We start from the raw sequence: 14,294 nt of genomic DNA, 5'->3' as shown, positions 1-14,294 counted from the left end.
GAGGTCCCTCCAGACAGTTTGTGTAGTGGCCCACTGATGGACCCTCTCTCTCCCCCACAGTGTGCCAGGTCCCCTTTCTCTGCGTTCTCATCAACACCTGTTACATTCGTCTTTTTGATAATAGCCATCTGAACGGCATGAGACGACCCCTCCCTGTGGCTTTGATTTGCTTCTCCCTGATGGTTAGTGATGCCCAACAGCTCTTCGTTAACCTGCTGGCCATCGGCGTGGCTCCTTCCAAGGCATAGCCATTTGGGTCCTTTGTCATTTGCTTTCTTGCTAGTGAGTCTGAGCCCCTTTATCCCGTGGATGCTGGGCCTTCATCGGGCATGTGGTCTGCAGGGTCTTCTCTCGCTGGAGGGTCGTCTCTTTACCCTGTCGCTCCCTTTGTCATGCAGAAGCTATTTAGTCTGCCGCAATCCCAGTGGTCTGTGTTTGCTTTCGTCATGTAGTTTTTAAAGCTCTGCCATCTGTTTCCTCCGTGGGGAAAGGTTTGGGAGTATCGATGATGTCATCACACTCCTGGCTGCTTCTTGGCATTTTCCATGCCCAGCATTGTTCTCAGTGCACCCCAGGGGTCTTTGGCTCTCCACAGCCTGCTGGTGTCCGTGTGTTGTTATTCTTTATGGTTGAGGAAACTGAGGCACAGCTTGGAAGCAGTTGGGCGCTGGTGTTAGACTCCAGTAGTCTCGGCATGTAGCAGCGAGTGAGGGAGGGGCAGCACATGGGAAGGGTGAGGGGAGAGTCAGGAGAGAAGGACGCCGCATACCAGATACCCAGAGGCCCCGGCGGCCTCCATCCAAGCACAGGCCCAAGCACCAGCTGCAAGAGCCAGAGGACGGCGCTCCCACGCCTGCTGCAAGCCTCACGTGGAGAGTGGATGGTGGCATCGAAACGCCAGAGGGTTAGAACTAAGTAGCTGGGCAGGGTCTGTGGGTGCAAGGCAGGAGGCCCTTGGTCTGGAACAGCCTGGGGGCCCCATGCGCTGGCCTGGTGTGGGCCGGCCGCGCCTGGTGTGCTGCTTCCTTTCTCAGTCGTGACCGGCTGCTGTACCGGGGCAGGGGCAATGGAGCAGGTGTCTGCCCCACATCGCTCATCCTTGGTGGTTTGGGTGATGAGGTTTTGAGACCTGGATGCTGGAGAACAGGCACACATAGGCGCACGGCATGCCAGCCCCCCAAGCACCAGCTCCCCACCCCAGCACCAGGCCCTGAGCACCAGCTCCCCTTAGCACCAGCTCCTCCCCAACCCCGAGCACCAGCCGCCCCCGCTGAGCACCAGCTCCCATATGCCAGCCCCCTAAGAACCAGCTCTTCAAGCGTGCCAGCCCCCCAAGCACCAGCTCCCACATGCCAGCCCCTTGAGAACCAGCTCCTCAAGCGTGCCAGCCCCCCAAGCACCAGCTCCCACATGCCAGCCCTCTCGCCGCAGTGTGCCCGTCCCCACCTCCCAAGGGCGGAAGGAGGGGCCTCCAGGCCTTGCCTTCCTTTGCTGTGCCCATGCTCAGGGATGGTGACTTCATAAGAGGCCATAGAGACTCCGCAAGTCCCCAGGCCGTCGGCTGCCTGGCCCTGGCCTGCGTGGCAGCGCAACCTCATTGGTAGAGTCAGGAGGCTGGGCCTCCACTAGGAGGTTATACAGTCAGCATGGCTTAGGTGTCAGAGAGAGGAAAGGACCTGGAAGAAAAGAACTGTTTCCTTTAGACCCTGCAGGGTAACCGGAAGGTAAGACTAGGAGGTGTGTGGCAATGGTGGGGCGGAGGAGGGGACAGTGGAAACCTGCGGATGGGCGGGGTCAAGCCCTGGTCGTGAGCAGGATGACATTCAGGTAGTTGGGAGCATGAGGAGGCCACATGTCTGTGGTGGAGGAGCCACAGCACAGAGCAAGCCACACCGTGCCACCCACGTGCTGCCATATCATACCACATGCCTCTCACATGCCACCCACGCCACTCACACGCCACCCACACGCCACCCATGCCACTCACATGCCACCCACGCCAGCCACACGCCACCCAAGCCACTCACACACCACCCACGCCACTCACACGCCACCCACACCACTCACATGCCACTCACATGTCACCCACACCACTCACATGCCACTCACATGCCATTCACATGCCACCCACGCTACTCACATGCCACCCACACCACCCATGCCACTCACATGCCACCCACGCCAGCCACACGCCACCCAAGCCACTCACACGCCACCCACACCACTCACATGCCACCCACACCACTCACATGCCACTCACACGCCACCCACGCTACTCACATGCCACCCACACCACCTCGCCACTCATGCCACACATGCCACTCACATGCCAATCACATGCCATGCACAGAACCAGTGCAGAGGCTGGACAGAGGGACTTCTCAGCTGAGAGCATGAGGAAGCAGTGGGGAGCACCTGCCAATTCTGGAGAGCTCAGCAAAGTCACGAAAGTGCCGTGCTATGCTAGCACGCTTTGCTGTGTGGGCACTGGTTGATGTCACACACTGGGCCATGTGGTGGCCTTGAGTGGCGAGGGAGCAGGAGGCAGGCTCGGGACACACCACAAAAGCAGGTGTAAGAGCTGGGATTCCCAGGGGCAGCGCCCCCCAGTAGCAGCACCCAGATCCTGCCTCCCTCCAGCCCCAGGGAGGCTGAGCCAGGGTCCCCAGCTGGGAGTGCACCCAAGCGCCTGGCCCTGGCAGGCATGAAGCCGTTCAGGAGGAGGCAGGGCCAGCATAGCCCACAATGACCCTGCAGTTTTTACAGTGAGAAGTGGCCTTAGAGGTCAGTTGACATCCCGGAGCGGCCTGCAGGGCGGCCTCTGCGCTCAGTACTGGGCACCGGCGCCTCCGTGGAGCTTGGAGAGACCTGAGGCCGGGCCCACAGATGCTCACCGCTCGGTAGGGGTGTTCTGGGGCCTCAGGCTGGGTCCGCCTGACATCTGGGGAATCTGTTATTCAGACATGGAAAGGGAATGACTCTCCCAGGAAGGCATTTTTTTTTCCTTTATGACGAGAAAGACAGTGACCCAGGCGTGGGGCAGGAAGGACAGCCTTGCTTCTCAGGCTCCGACAACCTGGCTTCATCGTCGCAGGCCGCCACGGAGGAGCTCGGCCTCGGGCCCACAGCACCTCTCCTACTCTGGAAATTAAGGAGTGGAGAAGCCTCAGCCAGGGCTCGGGGCTTGGGGCAATGCCCCGGCTCTCCAAGTGCGTTAAGCACACGGATCATGCCAGGCTTTTTCCCTGATGGCGGCTCGAGTTGGAAGCCAGGGTGTTGAACGGTAGCAGAGCCCGCCCAGCTGTTCCTAAGCCAGGTCTAGGCCCCACTGCAGGGTCACACGGAATGCTCACATGCTGCGGCCCTGGCCCTGGCTCCCACACCTGCAGCTCGGGCGCCCCTGGGACAGCCGGTGGGGTCAATCCGCTCACTTCAAAGAGGGGGAGCCAAAGCCAGGGAGGTCAGGTGACCTGCTGGGACCCCAGCTCTGCAGCCCAAACAGGCCAGGACTGAAGCAAAAGCAGAGAGAGGGGAGGACAGTGCGGCCCCAGCCCATTGTGCCTGCCGTCGTGCCGCCTGGCACCAGGCCTCCAACCCCAGCCGGGCTCCTGAGCCTCCCCTAGCAGTGGCAAGCGCGGCATTGTCTGCCGAGGGCTGTGGACTTTTCTGTGGGCACACCTGCAGTGTTCATCTGTCTGAGAGTGGACTCCTGTCTTCCGTGGGGCCAGTGCCTCTGCCCTCCTGGCACACGGCCGCAGTGCCTCCCTCCAGAAGAATGGCCTGGGAATCAGAGCTGTAAGTTTTAGTTGTCTCCTCGTGTACAAGGATTTTCTCCAGCAGAGGAAGACACAGTGAGAGAATCAGGTGGCATGCTGGTAATGTCTGTGTTCAAAGACCTGCTTGTGAATGAGCTCTGCCCCGCAACAGTTCTGTTCTATCACAGCTGAAACGCTCACCCGACTGCTGCCCCACAGAGACTTCAGACACCTTGGCAAAAACAAGACATCTTTTCCTTTCCTTGACCGCAGCTCTTGGATGGAGGTGCGGAGGCCTAGTGCTTCTGAGTGGAGCCATGCCTGGCGCCAGCCTGGCTGTCCAGCGTCTGCTCCGCCTGGAGTGGCTCTCAGGCCTCTGTGCCTCAGCAAAAAGGGCTTCCGTGTGTATCTGCAACTGCACGGCCTGTTTCCTTGCCCTAAAATCAGCTAAAATCTTCATGATGTGAACACGCTTTTTTCCTCTTTCTAAAAAAAAAAAAAAAAAAAAAAAATGACATATTAAAATAGGCTGTGGGTCCCTGGGATGCTGGTTCCCCCAAGCATTTTTCTCTAATAGAAATCTTTGGTTTTGTTTTTAAAAGGAATTCTCCATTCACGTACTGTTCTGAATGGTAGCCATGTCTGCTTTAAGATAAAAGAACACCCCCACCTGCAAACCTGAGTGAGGCTGGCCCTCCTGGGTGGGGGAACGTTGACCCTGTGGCTTCCTGTGGCCCTGGAGAAAACTGAGGCTTGCTATTATCACAGGGGTACCCATGGGTGACTTTCAGATTTGGGGAAATGCAAAGCATGTAGATAAGAAGTTGGCCCCTAGATATGTGTGAGTCCCAAAGGCCCACTCGATGGGGCGCTGATGGATGAGCTGAAAGGAGCAGAATCTGCCTTGAGCTGACCTAGGTGGGAAGCCCCAGAGGTCAGCTCCTCCGTGCTGGCCTTTACTTGGCTTGGCGGAGGCACGCGAGGCCCCGGCTATCTCCGTTCCTCCTCTGGGCCACCCTCCGGGTTGCTTTCCACTGTAGGCCTGTCTCCTTGAGGTGACATCGTGGCTGCCTCTGCACCAGCCATCACATCTTGATACAGTGAAGTCTGATGTCAGGAAAAGGGAGTTTTTTTGTTTTGTTTTGTTTTGTTTTGTTTTGTTTTGTTTTTGAGACGGAGTCTTGCTCTGTCACCCAGGCTGGAGTGCAGTGGTGCAATCTTGGCTCACTGCAAGCTCCACCTCCTGGGTTCATGCCATTCTCCTGCCTCAGCCTCCCGTGTAGCTGGGACTACAGGCGCCCACCCACCGCACCCGGCTAATTTTTTGTATTTTTAGTAGAGACGGGGTTTCACCGTGTTAGCCAGGATGGTCTCGATCTCCTGACCTCGTGATCCGCCTGTCTCGGCCTCCCAAAGTGCTGGGATTACAGGCGTGAGTCACCGCGCCCGGCTGTTTTGTTTTTCTGGAGACAAGGTCTCCCTCTGTCACGAAGGCTTAAGTGCAGTGGTGCAATTGTGGCTTACTGCAGCCTTGAACTCCTGTGTTCAAGTGATCCTCCTGCCTCCGAAAGTGTTGAGATGACAGGCGTGAGCCACCGTGCCTGGACAGGAAAAGGGAAATTTCTTTTTGCAGCCTTTTGTCAGGGACTGAAACCTTTCTGAAGCTCCGAAAGACTCCTCTCTCTCTCATTAACTATCTCTAAGGCAGTCATTAGGATGCATCCCATGAAACCGATGACTTCTGCATAGCCGTTGCCTTCTGTACCTCAGGCAGGGTCTTGTTAGAAGAAGTGCTATCAGGGAAACCCACCCCTGATATTTAACATGGGTTCTTTTCTGTTTCCCCATGTGTCAGCTGGTCTGAGAAATAAAGGGAAAGAGTACAAAAGAGAGAAATTTTAAAGCTGAGCGTCCAGGGGAGACATCACATGTCCTCAGGTTCCGTGATGCCCCCTGAGCCATAAAACCAGCAAGTTTTTATTAGCAATTTTCAAAAGGGAGGGAGTGTACGGATAGGGTGTGGGTCACGGAGATCACATGCTTCAAGGGCGACAAAAGATCACAAGGCAGGAGGTCAGGAGATCACAAGGTCAGGGCGAAAGTAGAATCGCTAGTTAACTTCCACGTCCAGCTGTGCACGCACTGTCATTGATAAACAGGTTCAAGAGCAGAGAACCGGTCTGACTAGGATTTGCCAGGCTGGAATTTCCTAATCCTAGCAAGCCTGGGGGGCACTGCAGGAGACTGGGGCGAGTTTCATCCCTATCTACATCTGCATAAAGGCAGATACTCCCCGAGCGGCCACTCAGAGGCCTCCCCTGGGAATGCATTCTTTTCCCAGGGCTGTTAATTATTAATATTCCTTACTGGGGAAAGAATTCAGGGATATTTATCTTACCCGTTTTCGGTAATAAGAGAAATATGACTCTGTTCCGCCTGGCCCACAGACAGTCAGGCTTTAAAGTTATCTCCCTTGTTCCCTGAAAATCACTGTTATCCTGTTCTTAAGGTGCCTAGATTTCATATTGTTCAAACACACATGCTCTACAAACAATTTGTGCAGTTAACGCAATCATCACAGGGTCCTGAGGCGACATTCATCCTCCCCAGCTTATGAAGATGACGGGATTAAGAGATTAAAGTAAAGACAGGCATAGGAAATCACAAGAGTATTGATTGGGGAAGTGATAAATGTCCGTGAAATCTTCACAATTTATGTTCAGAGATTGCAGTAAAGACAGGCGTAAGAAATCATAAAAGTATTAATTTGGGGAACTAATAAATGTCCATGAAATGTTCACAATTTATGTTCTTCTGCCGCGGCTTCAGCCAGTCCCTCCGTTCAGGGTCCCTGACTTCCCGCAACAAAGTGCCAGGCAGAGATTGTGTGGGCAGCCGGTCGTTTTTGCATATTTTGGGGTGACTGTGCAGACAGTGCTGGACTAAGGAAGTTGTGTGGGTCGTCACTGCAGAGGGAGGAGGAAGCAGCTCTCCTTTTGCTGTTGCCTGGTGGGAGGGCTGCGATTCTCCTCCCTCCCCGACTTTCTGTCTCTCTCTCTCTCTCTCTCTCTCTCACACACACATACACACACACACACGTTCTCTTGGGTTTCTTGGCCTGCTGACAGGATTAAATGAATGTCTTGGTTCCATGGTGTGCATTCACACTAGAGAGCTAAGTTGGTTAACATTGCTCACTGGGATAGAAGGAACGTACTGAGGAACGTACTGAGGGTTAGAAGTCAGAATTCTTGAATCTGCAAATCTTTTTTTTTTTTTTTGAGACAGAGTCTTGCTCTTGTTGCCCAGGCTGGAGTGCTCACTGTAACCTCGGTCTCCCCGGTTCAAGCGATTCTCCTGCCTCAGCCTCCTGAGTAGCTGAGATTACAGGCATGCTAATTTTTTTGTATGTTTAATAGAGACGGAGTTTCACCGTGTTGGCCAGGCTGGTCTCTAACACCTGACCTCAGGTGATCCACCCGCCTCAGCCTCCCAAACTGCTGGGACTGCAGGCATGAGCCCCCGCACCCAGCCTGCAAATCTTCTATTTTGTTTAGACACTAACTCCAGTCCTATAAATAGTCATCCAATATTTCCAATATTTCCAGTAAATGGTGCGTCTCATATTGATCTGCCTGGTTGCCTTACCGTGTTTGTTATGTTGCTGTGTAGAGTTACCCACAAACTTAGCAGTGAAAACAACAGACATCTATTATGTCACACAGCTGCTGAGGGTCAGGAATCCAGGAGTGGCTTAACGGGCGATTCTGGGTGTCACATGGAGTCACATGGGGTCAATGTGTTGGCCGGGGGTGCAGTCACCTGAAGCCTTGTGAGGGGGAAGGAGGGGCTCCCCCAGGCCTGGGAAGGGTGTGGCTGCCCCATTGCGCTCTCTCCTCCACCAGGTTCACAGAAGTAAAGGCTGAGCATGTCAGGACTGAGCTGGGCGAATGATTCCCGCCTCTCAGTCCACAGCTTCCCACAGAGCACGAAGGGGCCGCACCAGGTCTGGGACGGGGCTGCGACCAGGCTGGGGGAGCGTCCTGGGCAAACTGCTGGTGACACGTTCTTTGCGTCTGGTACCATGGGAGACGCATGAGCAGTGACTTTCACTTCATCCCACTGAGGCCTTGTGACCCTGAGTGAGAGTGCATTGGTCGGGACTCCTGGGGCTCTCCCTTAGTAACACCCCACCCCAGTCCCCGTGTGCTGTCGAGGGTCCCCAGGGGCTCTCCCTTAGTAACACCCCACCCCAGTCCCCGTGTGCTGTCGAGGGTCCCCAGGGGCTCTCCCTTAGTAACACTCCACCGCCATCCCCATGTGCTGTCGAGGGTCTCCAGGGGCCCCCCCTTAGTAACACCCCACCACCATCCCCATGTGCTGTCGAGGGTCCCCAGGGGCTCTCCCTTAGTAACACCCCACCCCCGTCCCCATGTGCTGTCGAGGGTCTCCAGGGGCCCCCCCTTAGTAACACCCCACCACCATCCCCATGTGCTGTCGAGGGTCCCCAGGGGCCCCCCCTTAGTAACACCCCACCGCCATCCCCGTGTGCTGTCGAGGGTCCCCAGGGGCCCCCCCTTAGTAACACCCCACCACCATCCCCGTGTGCTGTCGAGGGTCTCCAGGGGCCCCCCCTTAGTAACACCCCACCACCATCCCCATGTGCTGTCGAGGGTCCCCAGGGGCTCTCCCTTAGTAACACCCCACCCCCGTCCCCATGTGCTGTCGAGGGTCTCCAGGGGCCCCCCCTTAGTAACACCCCACCACCATCCCCATGTGCTGTCGAGGGTCCCCAGGGGCCCCCCCTTAGTAACACCCCACTACCATCCCCATGTGCTGTCGAGGGTCTCCAGGGGCCCCCGCTTAGTAACACCCCACCCTGTCCCCGTGTGCTGTCGAGGGTCCCCAGGGGCCCCCCCTTAGTAACACCCCATCCCTGTCCCCGTGTGCTGTCGAGGGTCCCCAGGGGCCCCCCCTTAGTAACACCCCACCCCAGTCCCCATGTGCTGTCGAGTGTCCCCAGGGGCTCTCCTTTAGTAACATCCCACCCCAGTTCCCGTGTGCTGTCGAGGGTCCCCAGGGGCTCTCCCTTAGTAACACCCCATCCCTGTCCCCGTGTGCTGTCGGGGGCCTCCTGCCCCCCGGAGGTTTCCCAGGGCGACGTGTGCTGTCGGGGCCTCCTGCCCCCTGGAGGTTTCCCAGGGCGACGTGTGCTGTCGGGGCCCCCTGCCCCCCAGAGGTTTCCCAGGGTGACGTGTGTTGTCGGGGTCTCCTGCCCCCCTGGAGGTTTGACGTGTGTTGTCGGGGTCTCCTGCCCCCCGGAGGTTTCCCAGGGTGACGTGTGCTGTCGGGGTCTCCTGCCCCCCTGGAGGTTTGACATGTGTTGTCGGGGTCTCCTGCCCCCCGGAGGTTTCCCAGGGTGACGTGTGCTGTCGGGGCCTCCTGCCCCCCGGAGGTTTCCCAGGGCGACGTGTGCTGTCGGGGCCTCCTGCCCCCCGGAGGTTTCCCAGGGTGACGTGTGTTGTCGGGGCCTCCTGCCCCCCGGAGGTTTCCTAGGGCGATGCTCTTGTCCCTGGGTCCTTTGATCTCATCTGCCTAGTTTCGCCTTTGAACTCCTTCATTTCAGATGGGTGGGTTTCAGGCTGGAGAGATGTGGAGGGACGTGCCTGACTTCCTGGAGGATGAGACCGGCCAACCCCACAGCTCTTCCAGCATGGGGGCCCCAAACACCCGGAGCACCGCCATGGGTGGGACCGGGAGCACCACCGTGTAGCAAACCTTGCTGCAGTTTGGAGCGAGTTTCGCGGGCGCCTGGCCTGTGCGGCAGGCTGGGTGGCTGTTCCCTGTTGAGCCCCACATGCAGGGCGTTTGCCTCTCTCTTGGAGACCTTTTCGGGATCTTTCTAGCCCACGGCTGAGCACAGGGTCAGCCTCACCGACTCGCCCCCAACCTGGCTCCTGGGCACACTGGTGTTGTGGGGAGGAAGATGTGGGCGTTCTCAGGTCCCCGGTCCCAGGGCTCCGTGCTGGGCGGGGCTCGCTGACCTGCATCCTGGCTGGCCCCTGACTCTGCCTGTTTACAGCGAGCAGCTCCGGGCTGAAAGCTGCTTATTGGATTAGCCGGTGCCCCAACGGCAGAGCCCGCGGCCGTGCACAGGAGGAGGGACCCGTGTGTATGTCCCGCTTCCGCGTGCTCCTGGGGTCCCTTGAGTTGGTCCCTGTGGCTGGAAGGACAGTGCTCACCACACAGGGGGCACCCGGGAGTGCCCGGCACCCACTTCCTGCTGAGCAGATGCTTTGGGTGGCCACGGCCCCTGCCAAGCCTGGGCAGCTCAGGCCAGCTCCTAATCCCTCCGCTTGAACTCGGCTCCTCACCCTTTGGCCAGGCTGACACCTGCTCCCCACAGGCCCTTCTCGCCGGCCTCAGGCAGCACAGGACCAAGGGCTGAAGATGCTGAGCAGCTACCCGGCCTGCCTCTTCTCAGGGATCTGTGTGGCCCTGCTGGCGGTGGCTTTGGCCTATTACTTCTACTGGTGAGCGAGGCTGGGGCCTGGGGGCCTGGACCGTCCTGGGGGCTTTTACTGTGTGCTCCCCTCCTCTTCCAGCTCTGGACCATTCTCCACGTGTCAACAAACCCTGCCTAGCCCTTTGCAGGGGAACTCCTGGGAGGTAGGGAAGCAGGGGATGGCAGGAGCTCATTCTGATCCCGCCTGGGGTCCTTGGGCGGCTCTCCCATCCTTCTGCAAAGGGTTTTTTGTTTGGAACATTCTTGAAGGAGCTCAGAGGTTTCATACCATCTGGGCGGTGTTGGTAGATGCCTGGGAAGGACGAGTGCCTGATGCATGGGCACTGACTCCCGTTGCCTCCCGAGGCAGGTGCTGTAGCGGTGGCTGATTTACATGGTGATCTGCACCCTGAGCAGAAAATGCGTCGTTCCCATCAAAGTGGCACTGCTGTGTCACACCCATCGCCTGATGGGCTGGTTTATGGTGATCGCGGGCGATTTCCCGGCTGCCCTTGACCAGAGTCCCTCCCGGCTCTAACTGCAGAAGCTGAGAATCAGCAGGCGTCACAGATCACAGATCACGCTGGCCTAGGGTTTCAGAGCCTCAGTCCCAGCCCCGCTGTGTCTCCAGGCTGGGATTAGACGGGGTGTTTGTGCTCCGGGCCTCCAGTGCTCATTGGTAAAACGGGACACTGATGCCACCTGCCCTGTTTCTGCAGAGGGTCAAAGGGCACAGGATGCATGTCAGTCTCTGTCCGTGGGATGTGTGATGATGGTGCCATGTGGTGCAGGGGGCAGTTGGAGGGACCCAAAACCCCAAGTCTGGGTGCCGACTTTATTTTCCAGAGCCGGAGAACAGGGGTGATTTCCTAGGAAGAGACCACAGCTCCCCTGGAGGTTCCACTCTAGACTGTGTTTGTTTTTCTTGGTGCACACTTGGCCAGGAGCTGCTTCTCTCTGACCTGGAAGCTTTCTCTTCTATAGATCCGATTAATGCACTTCCATTGCTGACGGCGGGGAGGGTCACTGCAGGTGGCTCAGGCAGGAGGCTGCCCAGTCTTCCCCACTACTCAGTTTATGTGAAAACGATTGATACTATTTACAAAGAGGTTTACCCAGAGCCAAAAGACAAAATCCTAAGGCTGAAGCAGGAGGATCCCTTGAGCTCAGGAGGTCGAGGCCACAGTGAGCTGTGATTGCACCACTGTACTCCAGCCTGGGCAACAGAGCGAGACCCCATCTCTAAAAAACAAACAGAACCTAAGGGTGGAATTTAGGAGACGGATTAGCCCGGGAACTGGGGCGTCTGAGAGTCTGAGCGAGGGGGCGGTCATTGTTGAGGGTTCCCAAGCCCCAGGAGCAACCACTCACTCATCCTTAACCTGGGGCCACCGCGAGTGTGACGGGGGCCACGTACACAGGGCAGGCTGGCCCCGGTGAGCGGGTGACTCTGGCGGCTTCCACGGGCTGTTCCCGGCACCTGGGCAGAGGCATGGTATCAAGTCCTTTCTTGGGATTCATGGCTGAGCTGTGCAGTTTTGCAAGTGCTCAAAATGATGGAAGACCTGTTACGTGCTGGGAAAAGAGCGCCTCTGTCTGGGAAAAGTGCGGCCTTGCGCCTGAGCAGCTGCTAGTAATTGGCTTATGCCAAGCCTCTCAGCTTCAGCCTGCTGACCAGGTGGCAGGGGACTGGCTGGGCCACCTCCTCGCCCACGGCGTTTCCAAGGACGCGCATTTCTCATTTGCCGTCAGGTCTTTGGTAAGTCACCTGTGGAATTCGAGGCGTGGTGGCCTGCGCCGTGGCAGCGTACCCACAGGTGCCATTTAGTTGCACTTGCAGTGCGACCTGGGAGCTTCCGGAACCTGTGGGCTTGTGAGGTCCCTGTTGATCCCGTTTGACCTGGAGGGCCACAGAGGTGGCTTGGCTTTTTTGTGGGGACAGAGATGTTGCGCCTCGCGGTGGGTGCTGGGCCTATAATAGGGGCGATTCTGCATAGGTGGCACCACGGGTCTGGGGAGGCCTCGCCAGGCCCTCCCAGAGCAGGAAGGAGGGCTGGCCACCATGTGGTCTCCACTCCCCAGGAGCCTGGGAGTCTGGCTGCCCACCCTACATTCGCCACACGTGCCCAGGCACCAGGCGACGGACAGCAGGGAGCCCGTGATGCCAGCTCTTCCTGGAGACGCCTGCCCCTGCGGTGGCCATTGGTGTCTAGTGTGTGACTCTCTGAGCATGGGGTTCTGGACCAGGAGCCCTCTGTGCTCGGTGCACAGTGAGAAGAACTCCCTGAGCATGGGGTTCTGGACCAGGAGCCCTCTGTGCTCGGTGCACGGTGAGAAGAACTCTCTGAGCATGGGGTTCTGGACCAGGAGCCCTCTGTGCTTGGTGCACGGTGAGAAGAACTCCCTGAGCATGGGGTTCTGGACCAGGAGCCCTCTGTGCTCGGTGCACGGTGAGAAGAATGGCGAACGGCTTCTCGTCCATCTTCTGAGACCTGCTCTTAATGGGCAGCAGGGGCTCCGAATGCTGAGAAAACCCCACAGGCGGCGGCTGGGTGCCCGGCCCTGCAGCCACGCCTGCCAGCGGTCGCCCCAGGGTGCAGCAGTCACCCTGGGCTGCTGGGGTCAGGTGGGGTCTTCTCTGTAGCCCCCTTCGGCGGCTCACTTGGCAGGAGAAGGGTGGTGGGGCGGTGCCATTGCCTCGTCTGGGCTCAGGGAGACCTGGCAGGACCTCTGTTCTGTCTCCCATCACCTGCGTTTTATAAAGAGAAACAGCCATCCTGGCAGCCCTCAGAGCCCCTTGCCTGTTAGAGATGGAGGAAGACAGGCCGCGGGGCCCCGTTCATCTGGCATTTCCACAGTGGAGGGAGGGAGGCCCGCTCCCCAGGGCCAGGTGGCCAGGGTGCGTGGTCACCCTGGGACATCATTTTCTTTTTTTCTTTATTTGTGGCATGGAGTCTCGCTCTGTTGCCCAGGCTGGAGTGCAGTGGCACGATCTCAGCTCACTGCAAGCTCTGCCTCCTTGGTTCAGGCCATTCTCCTGCCTCAGCCTCCTGAGTAGCTGGGACTACAGGCACCCACCATCACACCCGGCTAATTTTTTGTATTTTTAATAGACAACATTATTTTTAATAGAAACAGGGTTTCACTGTGTTGGCCAGGATAGTCTCAATCTCCTGACCTCGTGATTTGCCCACCTCAGCCTCCTGAAGTGCTGGGATTACAGGCGTGAGCCACTGCACCCGGCCGGGACATCATTTTCTACTTGTAAACCAGAAACCTCCTTCCTCCCTCCTGCCCTCCTATAGGATTTTATTGATCGCCTACTGTATACCAGGCACTGGCTAAGCCCTGCACACACAGTGGTGTGCAGGCAGTCCCCACCCTCCTGGGGCCCAATTTCCCAGAACCCTCAAGAGAAAGCCAGTCCTCAGGTGTCAGCAAGTTTCACGTTCGGCTTCGGCTTTCCGCCACTTCTGCCTCCAGGCCACGCTGAAAGTCTGCTGGGGCGCCTTGGTTCCCTGCGCCCGTCCTGCCAGGCCTCAGCTGCCACCGCCTGCATCCTGGAGGAAGGGGGCTGCAGCTGCACCCCAGGAGGTTGGAGTTGGGGTGGGGCAGGCCTCGTGCTGTTGGTGCAGGATGGGCGATAGCAGTAGAGGCAGCTTATTGCCACATCAGGAGAGGCCGGCGCGTTTACAGCAAGGCCAGAAGCCTGTGCCGTGTTTAAGATCAGGGTGAGAGGGAGACAGGGAGGGAGCGTTCCACTGCCTGAACCACTTTCCCGCCACGTGCGTCTTTCACCTGGAGTGGAGGGGCGAGTGCCTGGGCCCAGTGGTGGCAGCTTCAGGAGGGTTCTGTGAGGCTGCCTCAGGAAGCAGGGGTCCTGGCGGAGCCGGGCGTTCTCCTGGGTGCCCTGAGGACAGCAGCATCCACTTCAGGCGCTGCCTCTCTAAGGAGCCACACCTCCCTCTCGGGTCAAGTATGAAAACGAGCCACAGCATCACGTGTGCCAGGGCCCCAGCATTTCACCCACGTGG

General features: G+C 58.0%; 1 protein-coding gene and 1 long non-coding RNA gene across 15 annotated transcripts in view; one reads left to right on the top strand and one right to left on the bottom strand.

Annotated features, from left to right (window-relative positions):
- AGPAT3 (1-acylglycerol-3-phosphate O-acyltransferase 3) overlaps nt 1–14,294 on the top strand; it is a 124,968-nt gene that overhangs the window by 62,711 nt on the left and 47,963 nt on the right. The window lies entirely within an intron of this gene.
- LOC144339626 (uncharacterized) lies at nt 1,860–4,268 on the bottom strand. The gene is made up of 2 exons (XR_013414874.1): nt 1,975–4,268; nt 1,860–1,908 (listed from the first exon to the last, which is right to left on the bottom strand). It is a non-coding gene; the product is annotated as an uncharacterized LOC144339626 (long non-coding RNA).

The sequence above is a fragment of the Macaca mulatta genome, chromosome 3, assembly GCF_049350105.2.
Source record: "Macaca mulatta isolate MMU2019108-1 chromosome 3, T2T-MMU8v2.0, whole genome shotgun sequence".
Lineage (NCBI taxonomy): Eukaryota > Metazoa > Chordata > Mammalia > Primates > Cercopithecidae > Macaca > Macaca mulatta.
Note: the sequence above shows the minus strand (reverse complement) of the source record. Positions and strands in the feature narration are given on the sequence as shown.